General features: G+C 34.2%; 1 long non-coding RNA gene across 7 annotated transcripts in view; it reads right to left on the bottom strand.

Moving 5' to 3' along the window:
• Positions 1 to 16,198: 16,198 nt before the first annotated feature.
• LOC120890358 (uncharacterized) overlaps positions 16,199 to 23,427 on the bottom strand; it is a 478,106-nt gene continuing 470,877 nt past the window's right edge. For 5 of the 7 annotated variants that reach the window (XR_013436969.1, XR_013436971.1, XR_013436972.1 and 2 more), the window contains 3 exons: positions 22,846 to 23,058; positions 21,627 to 21,691; positions 16,199 to 19,176 (listed from right to left, as the gene is read on the bottom strand). This is a non-coding gene — a long non-coding RNA (uncharacterized LOC120890358). The remainder of the gene's footprint in view (positions 19,177 to 21,626; positions 21,692 to 22,845; positions 23,059 to 23,427) is intronic. The other 2 variants (XR_013436970.1, XR_013436974.1) reach the window with 2 other exon arrangements.

Here is a 23,427-nt window from a genome sequence, read left to right as displayed (position 1 = left end):
ATATAGTATAGCCCAGTAATGATATATACCATCATACATGTTCATAATCCACTGATATGTTGTTATATGGAGCATGACCATGTAATATAATAAATTTTAAAGTGTCAGTGAGAAACATACTTTCAATCACACTTTGAGTCCATTTATGAATAAGAATATAACCCAAAGTATTGGTCTGAATTTTGATGAATATTTGGACTACTGCTTCAGTTCACCCAAAATAGATTCTGTTATCTTCAGAGTTTGCTGTAACTTTCATAAATATAGAATATCTCACACTATGTTTGCACCTGAGGAAAAACAAACAGCAAAAGGTTTTAATAATTCCAGAAATTGTTGTTCACAAAATATGCTACACTTTTTCATGATGATATTGACAATGAAATTCCTATTTCTTTTCTTCACTAGGTATTTAAGAATAAGATTTTTTTTTATGTTAAAACTGACTCTACCATACCATAATGTTCTAAAACACAAGTGTGTTGTATCACTGTGGTTAGACTTGACCATCAAGATTCACCTTTTTGAAGGTTTATATGACCATTAACAGAGTTGCAGGGAGTTGGGTGGATTTCATAACAGTCTTTAAGGATTGTGAGTTAGGACAGTGTTTGAGTCAGCTTGTTCACTGCTGCAACTTAAAGACCTGAACAGAACAATTGTAGAGGAGGAAAAGTTTATTTAAGGGCTCATGGTTTCAGAGGTCTCAGTCCATACACAACCAACTCCATCATGGAAGAAGTATGGCAGAGGGAACAGTTCACATGATGATCAGAAGCAGAGAGAGAGTGCTCTCCACTTGCCACATAGAAATATATACCCCAATGGGCTGGGGCTGTAGATCAGTGGCGCTTGCCTACCATGTGTGAGGTACTAGGTTCGATCCTCAACACCACATTAAAAAAAATAAAATAAAATAAAGGAATTCTGTCCATCTACAACTACAAAATTTTTTTTAAAAAAGCATTAAAAAAAGAAGTATATACCCCAAAGCCACACCCCCAATGCCCCACCTGCCTTCAGTTAACACTCAGTTAATCTCATCAGAAATTAATTCACTCATTGGATTAAGGCTCTTGTAACCAAATCATTTCTTTGCACTTTCTTGCATTGTCTCACACTGGAGATTATGGGAGAGACCTTACATCTAAACCATAATAGACAAGTTTCCCTTCCCCAAACACTTGTCGTTTCATTAACACCTTCTACTCCAGGTGCCTTACCCCAAACTCAATGCTATTTGCTATAAGAACATTGAACATTTAGAAGAAGTTATTAAAGTTCTTTTTAATATGTTTTTTCTTTAATTCTCACAACATCCCTGTACGGTTGAATGGGCCGTACAGTTTTACATATGGGTTCATGAAGTTGAATTTGCTAAAGTCACATAGCTACAAAATGATAAAGCCAAGCCTCAAAACCTGTCTTCCCCACCTGATCTCAATGCCTTTTCCAGTACTTCACATTATTCCCTACTAGTTGGCTCAGGATGCACTGTGTGGAGCATAGCATTTTTTAATTGCTAAACAGGTATTTTCTCTGTAATCTCACCCAAAAAGGTAAACAGTTCTACTAGATTATCTTTAAAGCACACAACAGCACCAATAAGCTTCCACTTCATAATTTTACATTTGCAAAGTTTTCTTTTCCAATCAGCCTTTTCAAAAGTTCCTACTACTTTAAATATAAAATGCACTTTAATAATCCAGGTGTCTTTATTAAGAATCTAATTATGTTCCCAGTGCTTTATGAAGAACAGGGCAAACAAGCATAAGTTTCTGCCTTCTAGAAAATTACAGTTTATTTCACTAATGTCAGCATCAAGGTGACAGCAGTTTTTTATAAACATTGTGTCCTTAATGTCTAGAAGGTGCCTGATACTTCATATTTTAAAATAAGCAAATACATATAACATATAAGTGAATATTGAAGACTAAAGATATAATAGATATAACTGCATAGAAACTAAGGCAGCAATATAAGATAGTGTAAAATGGAAAATTAGTAAAATCTGAGCCCAGATGCCTAAATCATATCCAAGAAGGGAGTCAGCAATATACTTAGGATGCTTAAAAATCCCCTGAAGGTGTTCATAGTCATTATGGAGAGAAGCCACACCTCCTTTGAACAGCTGTACATCAAGAATCTTAAACTTTGAGTCACTTAAAATTTTTAGAAAAATTTCCACAAATATTAATATGAGCTCACAGGCATGATAAGTAAATCTCAGACTGATGCATTTGCATGAAAGTAATACCTTCTGAGTTTATGGAGCTAGAAGAGAATTAGGACCTGAAGAAAAGAAAAAGAAGATCTCTGGTCAAAGGAAAAGAGCACAATTTAGAAGTAACTCAGAGTATTATTTTACCCAAAGTTAGTACAAATTTCTGGATTTGGATGAAGAGAAAACTATGATAAATCTCCCCTGTATATTAAATGAAGTGACATGGGTTTGGATACTTACTGAAAGTTTTATAAAAACTACTCATTATTTTCATTTCTCATTATGGTTTAATCATTCTCAATAAATTCTGTTTGTCTTCAAAATATTAGGCTTTACATGTGTTTTCAGAGATAGATTCTTAATTTAAACAAACCTTCCCTGCCTATTATGAGTGGGCATGTTTCTCAAGATGTTGTCTCAGAAGCTGTGACATTAGATAAAATTTACTGAGAATTTTCTTTATATCAGGTAGAAAATGACACTGAGGCACAGTGGACTTGCCCACGCCTCCATAACCAGTACGCGCTGGGTCAGATTCTGAACCCAGGAGGTCTGGCTCCAAAGCCGGTGCTCTAAAGCCAGAGCTGGTTCTCTAGGGTTTGTTTGTGACTAGGTCTAGTAGTTGTGATGCAGAGATAGTCAAGTTTTATTTATGTGATTGTATTTTGCCTTCTTGATGGAATTTCCATGATGTGTGTTTAACTCCAGATTGATTTCCCCTTGCCATGAACATGAATGGTTTTGTGTTGCACAATGTCAACAGTTGTTGCATACCTAGAAATACAATTTCATTACCTACCTGCCATCAGCAAAAAGGTGGAATCTATGATGGAGAAACATGGAGAGTCATGTGCTACATAATAACCTTGGTGTCAACATAACTCATATACAACTTTAGTCCCACAAAATTGTACTACAGTGTAGGTTTATAGTAGGCTTTCCATCCAGGTTTGGGTAAATTCATTCTATGATCCTTAGACAACAGAATCACCTAATGATTCATTTATGTCTATATCTCCAATAGTTAAGGTATAAGACTATCTGCATGAAATCTCAAAATTCCACCCTGAAGGGGATAGGATAGAAGGTGATTAATAAAACTCTAGCTTGACTTTTCAATCTTTTAGGGAAATCTCAGAAAAATAAGAACATCATGGTGGTCACCTATAGAAAATTGGTATAAATTTGTTAAACTGCAAATTTAGGAGATTAAGATGAGTCCTTCAACAAAGTAATAACCAATGAAACAGAAAGAAAAGAGGCATGAAGAATTAAAAGTCATAAGAGTTTAAGAGTTTAATTAAAAGTTTAATTAAAGAGTTTAATTAAAAGTCATAAGAGTTTTCAACCAAGTTGTTCTTTAAGCCTGCACCTCCTATCAATGGCTTTTATTATGAGTTTCATCTTGTTAAAATATACATTGCTAGGTGTCATCCCCAGATTTCCTGATCCAATGGATTTGAGATTGGGCCCAAGAATATACAATGCTAACAATTTTCCAGATGAATATTGATGCTACTGATGCAGGGACCACACTTTGAAAATCAATTCTCTATAGTGATTGTTCTCAGTGCATATACAACACTGCAGATAAATGTTTACATCTAAAATGTCTACATTTGTCAAGATTATGCCTTTGAAAGGAGAATATATGCCAGAGAGAAAAGGGTGGGGTTACTAAATCCAGCTGCAAAACAAAAACTGAAAAATCCATCACTTGGAAAATCTATTCATGGTTATGTCCATCTGCTCTAAAATATTAAGTATTTTCCAAAATTTTCTTTTGCTCCTGGCCTATCATCAGCCCTGTTCTGGTCACTGTGGTCTGAGGTATGACCTACTCTACCTGATTAGAAAGGTCTGATTCCCTCCCCTCCACCTAGGGGTAGGCCAGTTCTACCCACACCATATAGAGTCACCTAAGAGTGGAAGAGGTGGATTTCACAGGGAATGAAGATGGGGGAGTGGGAGAATAAGGGTTGTTAATTCCACAATTCCTGCAATAGACATGTTTAATTCTGAGCATTTGGCCCAGTATACCCCAAACTAATTTGATCATGGGTCTCCTTTGTCTAATAACCTCAACATTGTTGCTGCACAGACTGTAGTATGGGAAGTTGCTTATGATCTACTGATGTTCCACAAGACAAAAACTCCTGAGTTTTAGATAACTAGAGGATTGGGTTGACCCAACCTCCGGAGTCAGTCACCTTGGAACATGAGTAGCCTTATTCAAAGTTCCAATCCTCTAGCTGACCCCATGTCTTATTCTATTCAGGATGTTATAACAAAATATCAGACTGGTGGTTTATGAACAACAGAAAGAGGCTGAGAATTCCAAGGTCAAGATCCAACAGATTCAGTATCTGGTGAAGATCTTCTTCCTCATAGCTGAGTTCTTATTCTAAATTTAATGGCGAAAAAGGCAAGGGGCTCTCTTGGACTTCTCTATAAGGACATGAATCCCATTCATTGAGTGTGCTGTCCCTATGACTGAATAACTTCTCAAAGGCCCCACTTCTTAATAACATCATCTTGGGGATGAGGATTTCAACAAACAAATTTTGTTGAAGTTAAATGTTCAGACCATAGCTTTATGATATGTAGAAATATTATTCTCTTTATTTTCCTGGACATAAAAAAGGTTGAAAAACATTGCACTAGTAAAAACATAAAGTATCACAAGGATAAAAATAGACCATGTATTTTCCAATTAATACTATCATGATCTAAGTGAAAACAACCACTTGAAATTAGGTGCAGCCTTGAAGGATACACTGTTACTCAAGTCAGGTAGATAGTAAGTTTCTTATAGAAGTGGGTTCTACATTCAAAGAAAGTAGAAAGAAGAAGGAAAAGTGGATAAAGAGGCCTTTGGGCACTAGGTCTTTCCTGTTTCAACCATGATCACCCCTATTTAGACCTGAGTGATGGAGATTTGCTTCTTTCTATTTTGCTTACAATGTTTGCTTAAGGTCAAAGTCCAGTAGGTACAAAAAGTTTGCAAAACATCATCTTCAGAACAGGCCTATCCCAAAACTCCTTTATTGTAGATGTGCCACCATTCTCTATAGGAATTCAGAGATATTTTTTAGTTAAACGAACAACAACAACAACAACAAACAAGCTAATGTTATATGAACCTTGTATCTTAAAATCCTCTTTTGTGAAAAATGCAGGGAATAAACTCATTGGGACTGAATTTTTGGTGTAGTTATGGTGCAATGGTTTAGTTAGTTTTAAAGACACAGATTTAACTAAAGCTCGGAAATGAACTTGTCATCTCCTCCTGGCTCACAAGAGCCCAAGCAGGGCATATCATGCATTGGTTTGAGACAATTCTGGCAATAGTCCAGTTTAAAAAAAAAAAAATGTATGCCAGATTCATGCTCAATTATCTTCAATCTTTTAAAATATTTTCTGAATAAAAAATTTTTAAAATGAGGGGACATCTTATAATAAAGATAACCAACAACATTTTGGAGAAATATTAGCTTTTATATACATTACTCCAGAATCACACAAAGATGATTTTAAAAGCCAAGTTTGGGAGTGAGACATACAGTTCTGGGTCTGCAACAAATTCTGACAAGATTTCACACACTGTCAGAGAGGTTCTTTTCTTTTGCCTGGCTTCCCTGCCGTGGAGAGGGGACAGAGCCAATGCCCCAACCTCCCTGCACTTTGGGAGCCACTTTGACCCAATTCCAGAAGCCCAAGGGCTGTCCTTAATTAGCATTGTAATTTATATTGCACAATTATGCAAACTGGGTACATAAACAAAATTATCCTTTCAGTTTGGCTTTGCTACCCAAGAAATGCAAAGCCAGTTAAAGATAAGAATAAAGAAAACAGAATACATTTACTTTAATGCAATGCACCATTTCTTAATTTATCCATTCTTTTGTTTTACTCTTTCACCTTGCACTTGGGGTTTTAAATTTTTTTCTTTTGCCCTAGTTTGCTTTTTCTTTTATGCCATTTTTTTTCTTTCTTTATCTATACTTGGCTCTTTTCCTTGAGAAATTTTCCATCTCATTAATTCTCCTGCAGGGATTCATAACTCTTTGGGCCAGGCCTTTGTGTTTTGATATAATTACTATCTCTCTGTAGTTTCCTTTTTCTTTTTTGCTCCTAGATTCTCTCCTTTCTGCTGGCATTCCGTTCCATTTTGTTCTGTTTTCTCGAGTTAGTTTGACTTCCTTGTGTAGCTCTATGATACTCCTTGCCAGATATCTAGCAAACGCCCTCAGGATCCAATCATGGTTTTTTTTTTTTTTTTTTTTTTTTTTTTTTTTTTTGTAAGAAAGCTGAAAATAAGCATGGCAAATAACAGAGCTTAGGAGATATGAAATTTTAAAACACAAAGCCCAGCAAAATCAAACTGGAAGCCAGTGCCTAGAGGTAATAGACAGTATTCAATAGGTATAATTTGCCAGGCAATCAATCAATAAATCAGCATAGCAAAGATAATTTTATGATATTGGATATTCCAATTGCCAGCCCTTTTGAACAGCCTTAAACTTATAAGGGAAATCAGGAAATCTAAAATACTGAAAACTAGCAGAAAATAAAACCTCCTCAATAGAGCTGGCTTTGCAACCAGAGTGGCTAGTGTGATTGACAATATTTGAGACTGGCTGCTGAGGGGATTTCTAACAGAGGTGCTTGAACAGAATGGTGAGAACAGAACTGTGTATTTCTTTATCTGCCCAGAACCATAGCTCCCAAGGGCAAATACTCCTTTTTATTCTACAGCCCTCTGGCTGCAGCAAAAGCCATCAAATTAAAACATAACCCAAGGGGTACTCCTCCCAACTTGGGCAAATCATAGAACCCTCCCTCTGGCTATAACATTTTCCATTTTGAATAACATTCAAATGCCTTGTAGGGCCTCCCAAGCATATTTTTAAGTCTTTGTCTGTCTTTCTGCCTCTGACTCATCTCCTACTTTTCTCCCATTCCCTAACCAAGTTCCAGCCATTCTGACAATATAATGTTCTCACATATTTGCTTTTGTACCTTTCATCTTCTCTGTCTCACTGGTCTGTCTTCTTTGATATATATATATATTTTTTTTTCTTTTTTAAAAATGTTTTGGTGGAGATGGAAGGACCTGGGTCTTCCTGCTTGCTAGATAAGCACTGTTCCTCTGAGGTATAGCCCTGGCATTTTTTGATTTTTTTTTTTGATGGCTTCCCTTTGTCATTTATCGTCATTTCTCTCTATTCAGGTGTCATTTAAAAAATAATTTTTGCATCTCTAACTAATGTCAACCTCTATCTTCCATCCTATTGCTTCTATGTATTATTGTTTTAATTTATTACTATTTAAAATTTGTTCACATATTCATTTTATATGTGTGTTCCTTCTCAGCTATTTATCATGTATTTCAATTTATTGATTGCCTATCTCTCCTCACTAGTACATAAGATCTTGTCTCTGTGGCTCACTGCTAAATTCCCAGTACTCAGGACAATGTAAGACACAAAGCATTCTCGAAATACTCATATCTTCAGTGCATGAATTCACAATTACTATAAAATGGGCAATGACCTAAACCTGGTCAGTTTCTCATTTCCTTTATTGTGAATTTTGTAATTGAAGTGGGTCAAGTCCTTCTGGACTAAATGATTTTCAATCTTGTAAACCAAAGTGAGCAGGCAAGGGTGGATGGTAGAGGAGAGAATTGGTAGGTGGTAGGAATAAGGTACTGGTAGGAGCAGAGGTGGGAACCAAGTATTGCTTGTGTTTATCCACTGTTTCAGATGTGACTGATGCTCCCTGCAATGTTGCTATGAAACCCCTTAGGGACTTTCTGTGGTCTTAGCTTTTTTTTTTTTTTTAAGCTAATGTGAATTGGGTTTCCAGACTTTACCATAACGTAAAATCTAACGATATAAAACAATATTATAATGTTATGCTTAAGAACTTAAAATCAAGGAGAGAATTAGGGTTTGAATCAAGATTTTGCTATTTATTATGTGTATCATGGAGGGTCCATTTCTTAATCTCTTCAAATTCTAGACTCCTTATCCAAAAAGTGGAGGTAGGTTTGGGATGGGTGGGCAGATGAGAAGAAGAAACTATAGGAAAGGGTGAAAAGCAAATAATAGAAACTATCTGATTAGGCACATTAGAAAGATTAAGTGTAGTTATACATAGAAAGTTCTTAAGCATAATGCCTGATATACACTAAGTTACTAATTAAGGAATTAAGGTAAACCTGTTTACCTTCCTCTATGAAAAGCTATGCTTATCAATTTCTTTTAGATATCTAGGGTGGTGGCATTTGTGAATGACCAAAGTATTTGATGCTAAGAAATTGGGGAAATGATGATACAGACTGATCCTCTTCAAGGGTAGGTTGGCAAGTCCCAGGTATCCCAGCATACAGAAAGAAAAGTATATTTACAAGATGAGGTTCTGGACAAATAGCTCATCCTTCCTCCTTGCTGTAGACAGCTTTTTTGCTGCTTTGACTAAGAGATCTGACCAGAACAATTTTAAAGGTGGAAAAGTTTATTTGCAGGCTCATGGTTTTAGAGGTCTTTGTCCTTAAAGGCTGGCTCCATTCCCGGGGGCTTGAGGTGAAGCAGAACATTATGGCAGAAAGAGTATGGTGGAGGGAAGCAGCTCACATGATGATCAGAAACAGAAAGAATCTCCAATTGCGGTAGAAGTACATACCCCAAAGCCACGCTTCTAATTCCACTTCCTCCTGCCACACTCTACCACTTCAGGTACCACTCAGTTAATCCCTATCAGGGGATTAATTCATTGATTGGGTTAAGACTCCCACAACCCAATCATTTCTCCTCTGACCCTGCTTTTCCTCTGACACAAGAGTTTCTGGGGGACACCTTACATCCAAACCCTAACACTCCTCCTCTTGGTAATGGGCCACTTTGCCTATTCTAGAATATGGATTTTTTATAATCAGAATAAAAGAGCTGTACATGAAGCTGGAGAAGGGCTTGGACTAGAGCAACTTTTGTGAATGAGGTTTGAGATACCAGTTTGCTGCTCCTGTGGTATAGACCTGTATTCTAATGTCTAGTCTGACAAGTTCCTATAAGTCAGCTCCACTGTCTCCATATTAATAAACTGGATAAGCTATAATAATTGAGTGTGGTGGGAGGGATGTCTCAGGAGAAAAGCATGTCCCAAGGCTAATCAGGCTGAAATTCAAAGAGGAAACCCCATAGCTTAAAACTCCCAGTCAGGATGAAAATCTTGATACTTTTGTACTCAAACTCCTTCTCCTGATGTTCATATTCCTTCCATATATGTTCACATTCCTTCTATATAAAATATAGTTTAATCTATACTTTAATACCAAATCACTATTGATTTTTTTAACTTTTTAAAACTCATAAGTCTGCTTTCCTAATGATGTTCATATTCTTATTCGGTTTTCTAAATATATTGCCACTATTACATAAATTTACCTATATGTTTGTTCACTCTTGTGTTCCTGACCCCTGCACAATGCCTGGAACATCATATACTCTTAGGAATTCTGGTTAAGAAACCATTGCAGTAAGACATGAGAAAAAAATTAACCCCTGAATGAATTGAAATTTCAATCCCCATAATACACATTGCTTCTATAAGTACATGTTACCACCACGCACTTTACCAATCAAGATTATGGTAAACGCACAGAGTGTATTCCATCATGATGGCCTAATCTCTACACAGACAAAACCACATAAAGATACACAAATGGGAATGAAAACTTTATTATTTCCCATGTGTTAATACTCTTGGGATGTGAGATGCTTTTCTGGATACTTGGAAAATGATCCTAGGAAAGAGAGCTTTTTTGCGACTAGGATGACTACGTCAAAATGATTCAAAAACACTTATATTATTGCAGTAACCATTTCATAATTTCTGACATGCAGTTGAGTGGAGTGTTCATCTTTATTTTAGCGTGAGGACAGAGAGAGAAGAGTAGGTCAAAGCACTCAGCTACAATCATCATGGAAAAACAAATTATAATCCAATTTTTCCAAATTAAGAATTTAGTCTATTTTATAAACTCTCTTTTACAAGAACATTTGTTAAGTTATATCCCTCATATTAGGATCACACAGTATTTTCTTTATTATCAAGCATGATTACTATATACTTTTCCTGATTTTATGGAGACTTAGACATTTGAGTTCGGAATATTAATCACATTAATCTAATTTAAAGGTTATCTGAATAGAGCTAAGAAATTATTGTCTCTAAAAATGATCTTTAAATATCAATTATAAGTATAATAATTATGATGCTTGATTTGAAATAAGAGACAATTAAAGAAGAACTCATATTTCAATTTTAGTGGCATTTTATCATAGGTATCTTTGTAAATATACTATGAAATGATAAATTGGCAAAACCATCCAAGATATGGTTAACATTACTTTGTAAGGACAGGCAGCAATCATCTATTTTATATAGGAAAACAAATAATCTTGATTCCACTGATTTTTAATGCAAAATTTGATAGACTTAATTTATTTAGTAAACATAATGTCTCCTTCAAAAGAGATGAAGTCTAAGATAAGACTAGATTAGCTTCATGTAGTTGAAACCTATAATTACTTTTGGCCTGTTCCTTGGTAGGTAAATTACAAACCTGATAATATCTGTTCATTTTTATTATTCATAGTGGTGTTCTTAATCATATTATATCTATGCTCAATGTATCTTATAGGCAAACAGCCTTCCTTATCTTGAGGATAGGTTCTCCATATTTCCAATGATATAATATAGCTTTATTAGAAAAAAAAACCAAATAGAATAAATTCTTGGACTTTCTTCACCTTACAGAAAATAATGTAAGTTAAGTGTCTTTTCTGGATTTTCACATAGTTTTCAAATGGTGCTCCTGCACTAGTAGCATCAGTGTCACTTGGGAATACTTAAAACATACATTCTCAGGATCCACCCAACCCCTCTGAATGAGAAACTCTGAGGCTGGGGCCGAGTCATCTTTGCTTTACCAAACCTTCTATGTGATTATGTTCCATTCTGGAGTTTAAGGATCTCTGACATAATAATAGTACCCTTCCCCAAATGCACTTGTTTTATTATATTTAGAAAACATTTTTTTTTCTGAATTAAAAGAAAAAAATTCCCAGGAAGTTCATGTTCTCTCCAGCATAAATAATCAGGGTACCAATCAACCTATTATATTTTTCCATTTCAAGCAAAGATTCATGACTGGTTTGCATCATTTTTCAATGCACACTGAAGTGATCATTAATTCCTTACATTTGCTTTCAAAAATTCTTTCAAGCAGCAGTGTTAGATTTCACGTGTACTTTACTTACCTCATTGAGATAATGTTACTATAATGATCTCACTTATATGTTGCATAATTAGGTCTAATGTCTTTCTAATGAGATACACCATGTTATTTGGAACCAGCTGTTCTATCATAGATGGCAAAGGACATTCTATGCTAAATTCACCAAGACACCTCAAAATAATAAAATGGTTATTTTATAAAAATATTTTTATTTCTTTTCTTTAAAAATCTAGCTGTTTCTGAGTTGATATTAAGATTCCCATATCTGAAGGATTAAGGGAGTTAGCTGGTTTGGGCAGGGAACATAATATGTAAAAATTTTTGGTATGGGATAATAAAGATTCTCAGTTATTATGAAAAAAATAACAAAACAATATACTATACAATGCTCTAACCTTGCATTTCTACACTTACATAACAGGTAAAAAATTTATATTATAATTTAGTAATCTTTTTCATATGAGGAATACATTCATTTTTAATAAGAAAGAGCAAGTGGCCTTAGGAATGTGGAAGTTATTTTGTCAGTAATTGCTTATGTCTGCTCATAAATATGAGACGGAAGTTAAGCAGACATATATATCAACGGAGTATGTTTCATGGGTAATTCTTCACATAAAAATACCTATGTGCATTTTTAATATAGACAAATGAATACACGATAGACATGTAGATATACAAAGTGAACTGCATGGGGGCCATAGCCATTAGTTTACATTCAATGGTATTCTCATCTCCCTGCTCAGTGTAAATACATAAGCATTTATCTAAACTGTATTTGCTTGTTAATGAAACCTGAGCATACAGCATTTTATGAAAGTGTGGTGAATTAATGGATAGGATTACCTCACCCCCTTACATCCTGAGTCTTTACAGAAGAGGAAATTAAGGGAGACAAACTGAACTGTGATGCTCAGGGACTCCCTTGATTCTGCCTGTCACCATTTGTAAGCCGGCTCAAGGCCTCAGGGGAGTCTGGCTGTTCTAGCCTTCCTCAGCCAGCCAGACGGTAACGGCCCACTGCTTTTATTCATTACCCTGAATGTAATGCACTAAATTTAACAAGTAACACACTCAGCGGGAATTTATTGGCCTTTTGCAGCATGATTGCAAGGTGGGATATGGATATGGATTCCAATTACTGTTGACACCCAGATAAGAAGAACAAAACCTGTATATAATTATTAATCAAAGTTGATATTTTAGGGAAATGAAAATAAATAAATATCTTAGTCTTTTTTGAAGCAAGCCTCAGGTTTAAAGGACTCTCCCAGTTACAAAACAGGAACATTCTAATTAAGTACAGCAATAATAAAATAGCAACACATAAAGGCAAAGTAGTCTTATGAAGCAACAATTTTCATGGAGAAGATATACAATAGAAAGAAAGCTAACAAATTTCAGAGACTCATGTGTAATATGTAAATAAATGGCCAAATAATAATCTTTAAATCAAGATTTAATATTATAATTAAAAAGAATAATACATGGAATAATGTTATTCTGGAAGGTAACTGTGCACATAGATCTATTAAAATGTGGTAGAAGTGATTTGTCTAAAATGTATTATGGTTTCCAAAGCTATAATTTGGAATTAACCTGATAATGTAAACTAAACATTGTTGGCATATAGGTATTTATGATGAACTTCACAAAGTCCTTAGCTTGCAACAACAAAATGTGAGAAGGAAATGGAATTATTGAGTCACTTCAGGCAAAGGTTTGTTGCTATGATTTGATTTATTTATAAAGGCCATAGAAACACAATAAGTATAAAGGCATAGAAGAGAGAGAACATGATTTCATTTTACCACACTATATGGGAATGAAAAATGTTGAATATATTATATGAAAGCAAAAGGGAACCTCACCTTCTCCATGATTAACCCAAATAATCAACTTAAATTATTGCAATAATAGCAGCATGAATCACCATGAAAGGCTTAAACCTTCCTGTTACACAGCTTCACATTCTGGTTTTAATAATTACTACCTCTTTGACCTTAAGCCACTACTTTAATCTCTCTTAGCCAGTTTTCACAAGAGTAAAATAGGTATGATTATAGTAGCTACATGTATTAGCACACTAAAATAAAATAATATTGATATTTAATATTGTGCTGCACACCCAAGTAAATATTCTATCAATATTAGTGATCTTATGTTATTCTGTACAAATTAACCTACTATTAAAATTCATTAATCCAGCTAGAAAATGTCATCATCTTTCTTTACAATTATGCTTCAGTATAAATTTAAACTAAAATATTTAAATGAAGAGAAGGAATATTTGGATCACTTTCAACTTGAGACCCATAGCTTTTTGGCACTGAGTTGCCACATAACTGTGTGAAGTTACATTTCTAATACTCAGTATTCCTAATACATAATATTGTTCTAAAGATACATGCTTTTGAAGACACATGGAAAAAATTAAGAAAATAAATATATGTGTGTGTATGTGTATGTATATGTATATATATATATATATATATATATATATATAGAGAGAGAGAGAGAGAGAGAGAGAGAGAGAAATCAGAGCATCAAATAAGACCATCAAACAAGCAGATATTAATTTATAAGGGATCTACAGAGTAACCCTTCTATTTAGTCATTGTTGTGGTTTGGATATGAAGTATGCCCCCCAAAAGCTCATGTTGTAATGCATGAGGTGACTATGAGAGCTGTAACATAATCAGTGGATTGAATCATTTGAGGGACTGATATTTTGAAAGGACTGCTATACTGGGTGGTGACTGCACTGGGTGGAAAGTGGTGTGTGGCTGGAGAAATAAGTCACTTGCGGGCTTGTCCTTAGGTTTATATTTTGTCTCTGGCTCCTCACACTTCCTCTCTGCTTCTTGGCTATAATGAAGTAAGCAGCTTTTACCACTATGCCCTTCCATCAGGATGTTCTGCTGCACCTCAAGCCCAGAGCGATGGAGTTGGCCTACCATGGACTGAACCTCTGAAACCATGAGCCAAAATAAACTATCTCCTATAACTTGTTATTGTTGGGTAAATCACAATAACAAAAAACTGAGTAACACAGTCATCAGTGCAATTCCTCTGGGTGTCATTCCTATTATATAGTAAATAAAATCAATGGTGAAACATGTTAATTATTTTTCTCAAGACACAGAATTAATAGTTAGAGAGCAGAAGCCTCACTTACCTGGGTCAAAGTGACCATATGTCCTTGTTCTATCTAACATAGTAACCAACTTCAGTAAGTGAGAAGATAAAGGCAGCTAACTGTATTTGTGTGTGTGTTCAGTGTGTGTCTGTGTGTATGTGTGTGTGTAAAAGATGTATGTGGTTGACAATGATAGATGATGTACCATGTGGGTTTTAAATAGAGTAGGTAAATGAAAATCATCTGTGTTATGAGATGGTTTATTCTGCCTTTCCAAAAATAATGTAGACTTTGCCTAATTAATGCCTTCTTAAATAATTGGAATAACGAGATAAAATTATCAACATAAGTATGAAGAAGTATTTCTATGACACTGTCACCTCCTGAAGCTTTGGGGGTTCAGTCTTCAAAAGGCCCATTAAAACCCAAAGAAGAAGTTAAGTAACATGAATTTTATTTAACTTAAGGAATCTCAGCATAATAACAAAATAATCAGTTAAACTGAATAATTAATCAAATCTATCAAAGAGTATCATATTATAAATAGGAATCTTCTGAATTTTTTTACCTTTAATTCTGCCATTGCACAAGAACAGTTTTACTCCACAATACATAGAATCTTCATATAAAACTGTTCATACAACTTACAGTTAAGACCTTATTTTTTGAATCTGAGACCATGAATAATATCTTTTTTTAAAAAAAATAGAAGAAATTAATTCAAATCATACTTTAAGCAGACTTATGCTTACATTGTAGTAAATTTACTCCTTCAATCATTCTAAGTATCTCCATTGCCCAGTTCTCTGCTATCACTGAGGACTTAGCACTGAATCAGGTAGATGATATTCAGTCCTTTAGCAGGAGAGAGATGAAATTGTCATACAATTACAATTTCGGTCAGGGTGTTGTCTAGAATGGAAGCCCATATGAAGATTTAAACCTTCTCTGGGCAGAAGGGCAGAAGTGTCTCAGTGGGAAATAAATTCACATTTGATAACTCATTTAGTCCTCACATCAGTCAGATCAGTATACTACAACTGCCCCTTTCACAGATAAGAAAACTGAGGAACAAAGGCATTAAATACCTTAAGAAATCATACAGCTGGTAAAAAGTATATCCAAGATCCAAACCTAGGCCATCTAAATTTGGATTCCTCTCTTAACCACTGTTTCATAAAAGTTCACGTGCATTTGAGAAGGAATAATGGAGATACACTCCAGATAGAAAGGCACATGGGAAGAATCTGAGGGAGAGAAAATGTCCTTGCTCTAGGCCAGAACAGCACTGTCCTACAGGAATGTGAGGAATCACATATGAAATTTTAAATTTTCTAGTAAGCAAATTTTTGAAAAATTAAAAAGAAACAGAAAAGTACAGCCACCCTGAAACAGAATTTCACAGTCTCTTGCAATATAAAATTCAATTAACCTATGACACAAAAATAGACACATGAGCATTTATACCAGATAGATGAAGACTCATGTTCACACACACACACACAAAAAAAAAACCACACAAATGTACTTACTCATTATAGCAATGTTTTATTCATAATAGTAGTATTACAAAATAACCAAATCTGGAATCAACTAGGGTGTTCTTCAACATGTAAGTAGTTGAATAAAACTGGTACATCTGTACCATGGAAAACTACATAAGGAACTATTCTGCATTTTGATGTGGTAGTGAACATATAAACCTACACTTATAATAAAATTATATTGTACAATAAAAACACATACAAACACATACAGACACATATAAAAACATAGTGCAATTAAAACTGGAAAATTACATATAAGATTGTGTCACTATCAATATCCTAGTAGCATTATTTTAACTATGCCTATGCAAGACATTACCATCTGGAAAAATTGGATAAAAGGTACACAAAATCTCTCTGTATTATTTCTTACAACTATTTAGAATTATTTCAAAAACATTATAAGAAAAATGTACATGAATTTATTTTTATCTTACTAAATAATATAAAAATTATTGAGATAATTTTACATTTCACACTGTCTATTTGAACCAGCTAAATCCATATTCTCAATAGGTACATATGGCTTTTGGGTCCATACTGGACAGCACAGGTGTTGCAGAACACAAGCTCAAGAGGTAAGTGGAAGCTTGACAGTAGTCATGGGTCAGTTTGCAGAGATAGCACTTGTCACACCTGGTTTGCAAGTTCTGATGTTAATTGTAAGCTCCCATGTTTTCTCTCTCAATCAGTCTTCTACCACAGTACTGGATTCCTTGCTTTTTCTGAAAAATGCCAAGCACACTCCAAACTCAGAAACCTTGTTCTTGCTGTTTTCTCCACCCGGAGTTCTAATCCCTAGACATGTCCCCAACATGCTCCTACACTAGGAATTGTCCTTTCTCAGCTGTCTGTCACAAAGTCTTTTCTAAACAACTTACATAAAATAGCAAATGTTACCCTTCACCAATATCCTCTATTATTCATGGTGCTATGTTCACTTTTTCCAAGAGCACTTATACCATCAAACATTCTACATATTTACTCACTTGTTTATTTGTCAGTCTCCCATAGAAGGCAGGAATTTTTTTAAATATTTTTTTTAGTTGTCAATAGACCTTTAATTTATTTATTTATTTATATGTGGTGCTGATAATCAAACCCAGTGCCTCACATATGCTAGGCAAATGTTCTACCACTGAGCTACAATCCCAGAAGGCAGGAATTTTGTCTGCATTATCTAGACTTTTTTCCCAGGGTCTGGAACAGTTCTTGGTGCAGAAAATACATTTAATGAACAGTTGCTGAATGAATTCTCTGATGAATTAATAAATCATGTTTAATTCTTTCACAATTCTCAAAATGCTTCAAATAAAATCTACATGCATTTTCCTTGAATTCAAAAGGTGACATAGTGAATTTCAGAAATTGAGCAAAATCTCCTGGGTTCTTAAAGTACAAAATACGGAAGCAATCTTTTTGCATACCATTAAGGTCAACAAGACACTTTTAATGCAAATATTATATTTTTGGCTAAAGTTTTATTTCTTAACATGGCCATTTATTGTGGAGAACTCTTATCTCTGATACAAGACAATATTTTTTTAACTTAACATTTTTTCTAAAGTCATGAATAACTTGTTTATATCTTTTAAAATTCACTTTTGTAACAAGTAAATTCATTTAGAAATTTTGAAATAATGTACTTATTATTCTCAAAAGTGCCATCCAAACTCTGCTGGTACTCTGCAGCCCTAGTGACATTACTTTTTTAGAAAAGCATTCTCCCAATAATACCAATTAGATTTTTCTCTCTCAGTCTTCCATCATTATACCAGCTATATATTCAACACCTATTCCAGTTTGCTTATATCAAAGATATTTATGAAAATATTTTCACTCCAGGAAGGCAGAAACTGTCTTTTTCCCTCTCAGTCACTAGCATAATGCTTTGCACTTCCCAGTTGGACTTCAATAAATATTTGATGAATTTCAATTGAATTCAAGATTTTTTTAAAATAATATGCACAGATTTTATAGGCAATCATTGCTTAAGATATCTCTTAAACACAAACTCAGACTGCCCAGTATTTTTTCACAGGAAAAAAACACTAATATTAAGCTCCTATGATGCACTAATAATTTTATATGCGATATCATTTAGCCTCTACAAAAATAAGAAATGAGCATTACTGATAACATGGTATCTATGAGGAAATTGAAGATTAAAAAGAATATATAATACTTCTAAGTTCCAATGACTGCAAACATCAGGGCTTTCTAAGTATTCCGATGCCAAAGTATTAAATATTATTTAACACCTTCTAGTGGGAATTCAGTATTTCAATATAGACATAGCTTCTGAAGACAAACAAGAGGAGTTATATATATTTTAAAAAGAAAACTGATAAGTTAGAGATCATTTAGGGAAATATGTGAAGATATGTTGAGCTTCTAAAACTATATCTCATGTAAGATGATAAATGATACTTCACAGAAAGAAAATTGGCCTCACTATAACAGGTTGAGCCTGTGTACCTGGCTCCTGGGAGGTAGCCACTGAACCCTTGAACTTTCCCAAGTGATAGGAATGTCTTTGATATTTATTGTGGGCCCTTTGGACAATCTAGTATAATACTTACTCACTTTACACCTATGTAATTAAACCCAAATAAAGATGAAACTCTAGATCCCAGGTGAGCTTCCCCAGTTGCCAATAGCCCATGTGTATGTGTCACACAAAAGCATGTGTTGGAAACCAAATCACATCTGCAACAGTGTTGGGAGATAGGCCTAATGAGATGTGAACAGGCCATGAGGGTGGTGTCAATGGAGTGACATCATTGTGGGAGTGGGTTCATTATAAAAGGGGGAGTTCAGCCACCTTTTCTCTCTTTCTCTCCCCACTCTTTTCCTTCCCCTTACCCTCTTGCCTTTCTGCCTTCTGCCATGGGATGATGCAGCAAAAAGGCCCTTACCAGACACTGGCTCCTCAGTCGGGGCTTCCCAGCCTCTGAAACTGTAAGAAATATATTTATACATATTATAAATAGCTCTCAGTCTGTGGGATTCTATTCCTGTAGCACAACAGAGGCCAAGACATATGTGATCCCACATAAACTGAAAGGGGAGCACACTCTGAAGACAATAGACTCACATTTGGAGTCTTTCCAACCTTTGTACCATGTGTCTTCCTTTGGGTGATTATCTGTATTATTTCCTTCTCATAAATGGAACTGTGGGCATAATAAGTTTTGGTAAGTTCTGAGTCTCATTGAAAACTGAAGACTGTTTTTGAAAACCCCAACTTGCAGGTGATGTCAGAAGTAACAGTGGTCTTGTGTGGACTCCTTCCTATAACTCTGTGATTGGACTAATTTACTACAGTCTGGCTAAAAATATCTCAGGTGAACTTTGTGATCTTAAGAACTGTATCCTTAAGTCCATGTACATGCATAATAGTTATGCCATAATTTTAAGATTCTTGAAAATTTATTATAGTAAATTAATGGTTTGTAGGATAGATGAGCATGAAAACTAACCTTCAATATGACTGTCATGTCATCATATTTGGTATTGCTCCAAAGACAAAATTTGGCTCAGTATATGAAAAACCTTTTCAAAAATTAGAGCTATCTGAAGATGTCATTGGCTGTGTATAAAATGCTCCACCTTAGAAAATATTAATTCTATTTCTAAAAGTTTCCAGGCTTCCAGGAGAAAGCAACTGGTCTTTAAAGTATCATAATTCTAAGATTCTACAATTTTGTTATTTGTTCAACATTTCAACTAGCAAACACCCCTTACATGTGTAATAGGTCAAGTTCTCAGATTTGAAACTTACAAAGATCTATTAGTTTTGTTTTACTTAAAAATACCAAATCACTTCAGGCATGTTGGCACATGCCTGTAATCCCAGTGGCTCAGGAGGCTGAGTCAAGTGGGCCATGAGTTCAAAGCGAGCCTCAGCAACCTAGCAAGGTCTTAAGCAACTTAGCAAGACACTGCCTCAAAATAAAATAAAAAAAGAGTTGGAACTGTGGCTCAGTGGTTAAGTTCCCCTGTGTTCAATCCCCGGTATCCACCCCCCCAAGAATGATCATTTTCAATACACAATCCAATTCACTGGTCATGCATAATTTTTAAAAAATAGAAGAAAAGAGGGCTCTAAGAGAATATTTAAACTTCTGAAGTGGTGGCTTCCTTCCTAGGTGACATCCTCCTATATAAATTTTCATCATTATCAGGATTATACTAAGTGATGCTTACTTTCAAGTATCAACAGAGAATATGCTTTTTTTTCTGATAAACTACTTTGTCATCAATATAGAATTCTGATAATGTACAATGAGAATAAGCATTGTTACAACTCAACCAAATTATAGAAAAACCTTTTCAAATGAATCATAAATGGATATTTAAAAATCTATAACTGTCACATAAGAACATAAACTGCACACATGACAACAATTGAATTTAATGCAAAATATATTTACTTGCATATTCAAAAAAGAAATTTATCTCATGAAACTTGTTTTCATACTACAATTACACTGAATGCTGTCAACATAAACAGCTGCTGAAATACACCTTCTTAGGCTTTATGAGTAACTGCCATGACTCTCTACTTAACTGAATTTAAAGTTATTGAGTAAATCTCTCAGAACCTGGGTTTAATTAAACCAATAAAAAGTAGCCTGCTCCCTCATATAAGCTGCATTTCACCAATTTCTGCTAATTTTCTAATCAGTATTGTCAGAGTAAGCAACACAAAATCACCTACTTTAATATAGCTAATTTCATGGGTCTGAGATGTTATGAAATATGAAATTAAAAAAAAATAAGAATCTCCTCCAATAAGTTATTACATTCCAAAATACATAAGAAACTCAGTAACAAAACATAATTAAAAATGAAATAGAAATTTGAACGAATGCTTCTTTAAAGAAGACAAACACATAGCTAACAGGTATTTGAAAAACTTTTAATAACACTAGTCATTAGGGAAATGCAAATCAAAACTACAAGGAAATACTACCTCAAGCCTGTCAGGATATGGATTATCAACAAACTAGAGAGGAAAAGTTTTGGTGAGGATGAGGAGAAATGGCAATACTTCTTTACTGTTGGTAATACAACATGGTGGAGCTGCCATGGAAAACAGGTGAAGGTTCCTTCCAAAACTGTGAATAATTCTATCATATGAGAATCAGCAATACCTCTGCTGGGAATTTATTGAAAAGAATTGAAATCAGAATTTTTAAGGGATATTACTCTCATGTTCATCGAAGCATTATTACTAACAGCCAAGATGTGGAAACAACCTAAATGTCCATCAAAAAAAAAAATAGATAAATAATGAAATGTGGTATAAATGATGGAATATTAGCCCACCAAAAAAGGAAGAATATTTTTCAATAAACAATACTGATGACTCCATCACTGAAAGACAATGACTACATGGCTTACCTAGGTGAGGAACAAAAAATGGTAAAATTTGTGGAAGCAATGAGTGGAATAGCAGTTGCCATCCTCTGTGGGTAGGAAGAAATGAGGAGTTACTATCCAACACACATAACATTTCAGATAAGCTAAATGAATAAGCCCTAGAAATCCACAGTGCAACATTTTGTCTATAGCCAATGACTATGTATTTTACACTTAAAAATCTGTTAAGTGGGTTGATAATGTTGTTTTCACCACAATAAAATAATATTTTAAATAAAATTTCCTGTCATATGATAAGTATAACAATCTCTGATTCAATTTTGTTCAGATTATCTTATTGCCATTGTTCTGTAGAAATTAAAAACTCAGTTATTTATGGCTGTTCTTGTCTGTTTTTACAACAACTTCAAACTTTTGTCCTAAAATCTCAGTCTTCTCTAGATTCCTAATAGTGAAAAGTTTAATATTACTTGATAGAATAATTTTAAAATCACATATAAGATGAAAGAGCTTAATTAACACATAGAAAAATGTATTCAAAATGTTAATCAGCTATAACAAGCAATATGTCGAAAAAAAAAGCAATATATCTCTATTCTTACTTTGGGACAAAAGCAATAGGCAAACAGAAATAGAAAAAGTAGGTCTTAGACTCCCATATTTCAGTTTGTGGATTTATATAACTCTTCCTGGAAAACCTTTTCAATTCCTGATGTGGAATTAAAATAGATTCAAAGAACCTCAGGTCTAGAAAAGAACTCATTAACCTACAATTCAGCTCTCCGAGTCAAAATAAGATATTCTCCAAGTGTTTCAAAATAGAAAAGAGGTCTAATTCTAGTGATGCATTGTTGAATAATTGGAATATTTGTACAAAAACCATAGTGTTGAATAAAACACATCCATATAAAAACTATAATAAAGCATGCATATAAAAACTATAATTTTATTAGCCTCAATAAATAGTGAAAAATGTATTCTAATATCTGACAAGTGATATATATGAGATTAGAGTTCTGTCATAATGAGCTAGCTAACTATAAATTATAAACCACTAATTTTTACAAGTTTTTTTTAAATAACAAGAATCAAAAAGGCAGTAACCATAAGGTGACTTTTTAAAGCCATACATTTCTCAAAATAATAATATGTACTTTTTTTCCATTTCCAAGAATATACTTATATTTATTGTGCTTTGCAAGGAAAATTGGCTTTTCATATTGTGTCTTCATATTTTTACCTTAATTCTGTTTTCCAGGACAGTGATAGAAATGCTTCACTTTCTTGGAGTAGGTGTGAATGGTTCATTTCATGCCATAATAAGATAATTCCAATGTTTTGACTTGTCCCTCTAATCTTGTTTGTATTGGTCTTCCCTGTGGGTCTTCCCTTATATCAGAAATTCTGGTCACCAAGAAGTCTGGTTCTGATACAACATTGCTCATTTTTTATTCTAAAAATGACATAAGATTATTGCAAAGTAGATAAATTCTGAATATATACTTGATTCAAAGCCACTTCCTGTGGAATTTTTTCAGAATTTAATCCAATTTCAGACATGTGAGTGGAATGATCCATAGCTGATATTCACTAGTGGGATGCTCTGGAACTTTCTCAGTAGAATCACTAGAGATTGAAGTGCTACTTTTGAAATATCATAAAATAATAACATATTAAAATTGAACATATGATCTTGAAATGTTTAACTCCTAGATAAAGTAACTATAACATATACTTACAAAATCACAAACTTTCTCCTACATCACATAATAAAGACAGGCTTTCTATGTGCTTCTTCCTAGGATGTGAACAATAATGTTTG

The sequence above is a fragment of the Ictidomys tridecemlineatus genome, chromosome 3 (assembly GCF_052094955.1).
Source record: "Ictidomys tridecemlineatus isolate mIctTri1 chromosome 3, mIctTri1.hap1, whole genome shotgun sequence".
In the NCBI taxonomy this organism is placed as follows: Eukaryota; Metazoa; Chordata; class Mammalia; order Rodentia; family Sciuridae; genus Ictidomys; species Ictidomys tridecemlineatus.
Note: the sequence above shows the minus strand (reverse complement) of the source record. Positions and strands in the feature narration are given on the sequence as shown.